The sequence below is a fragment of the Rutidosis leptorrhynchoides genome, chromosome 4 (genome assembly GCF_046630445.1).
Source record: "Rutidosis leptorrhynchoides isolate AG116_Rl617_1_P2 chromosome 4, CSIRO_AGI_Rlap_v1, whole genome shotgun sequence".
NCBI classification, from domain to species: Eukaryota; Viridiplantae; Streptophyta; class Magnoliopsida; order Asterales; family Asteraceae; genus Rutidosis; species Rutidosis leptorrhynchoides.
In genome coordinates this window covers 413,939,433-413,940,987 of record NC_092336.1, presented here as the reverse complement: position 1 = coordinate 413,940,987, position 1,555 = coordinate 413,939,433, and positions in this window count along the sequence as shown.

Here is a 1,555-nt window from a genome sequence, read left to right as displayed (position 1 = left end):
ACCGTGGGCACTCGGTAACTAACTTAACGTTTAATAATATATCACCCCCTGAAAGTACACTTGGCAAGTGCGTATGTTTACGAAGTATTAAACACTCGTTAAATGCTAGCGCTACTAGCCCGAGTGGGGATGTCAAACCCTATGGATCCATATCTAAGATTCGCGTTCATGGTTCAAAAACCGATGATTAAACGTTACCGAGCTAAAGGGAATGTTTATGCCGTTGTATAACCCACACATATATAAGTTTAAGTACTCGTGCCTAGTATGTAAAACATAAAATCCGCATGTATTCTCAGTTCCCAAAATAAGTTAAAGTAAAAAGGGAATGCTATAACTCACAATGATAAAGTAGCGGTAAAGTCGAGTCGGGAAAAATGTGCAAGTAATCGGTCCGAAAGGTCCAACGAGTCCTCAACCTAAGTCAAATATTACTAAGTCAGTAAATCATCCGAATAGGTTTAAAAGTATGTAAATAAGGTCTTAAGGGTCATCATCATTCATCATTTAACAAAAGGTGTAAAGTAAGTTTCGTTTATGAAAGTAGTTTAAAACAAAGGCTGAGTTCGGTCAGTCACCACGGCCTCTACACCTACTAAAATAAGGTGATACCAGTGGCCATGGCTCCGTATATATGTCCTTTAGTTGTGGTAAAAATTACAGAAGCAAAATCGTCTTCGTTTGACCGTGGCGACGGTCTCAGTGCGAGTAGGTCAGAATTTTCAGCACAACGTTAAATGGACATAGTGACGATCGGAGGGCCATAAATCCTAAACCGTAACTCGGATTAAGATGAGTCCTATATGAAAAGTTATCTACTCGAATAGAGCTATCTGAAAATCATAATCACAGTAGCCCAGGTCGTACGGGTCAGACACAGAAACAGAAGAACAGTAGGGTCAGTAGGTTCCGGTGGTTCTTGGTGCTCGATGCTTATCATGGTTCTCATCCTTGATGCATATAGCTTCAAGTGTACAACTCGTTGATGTGTTTGCATCATTTTCACCAAGGTTTGACCATCATAACCCAAGTGTAAGTCTAAGACATGAAGCACAACTCACTTAAGAGTTGTATGAAGTTTGATGAACCAAAGTTACATCAAAGTCTTAGATCTAACACATACATGAACTTTAAAACTAATAATAAGTTACAAACTTGAAAGTGAACTTATGAAATCAAGATCTTAAGTTGTAGAACATAGTTCTTAGTTAGATCTTGAAGATCCAAGACTCAAAAGTCTAGATCCAACATAAGTGTATAAAGTTATAATTAAAGAAAGCTTACTTACATGTTCTTGAACTTTTAAAGTTAACTTTAGTTCAAGATTAATGAGATCAAAGTTAACTAGTAACATTTGACCAATATTAATCAACAAAAATAAATTTAAAGTGCATAATATGAAGTAATAAACTAAGTAAACAAGTAAATAATTCATGGTGGTTCATACTTTAAAGATTCAAACCAAAGTTTGATCTTTAAGAATGTAAACTTTTAAGTTTACAAACATGATTCACAAGTATGATTTTTATCACCGTGAACTTACAATCTTTAAAAC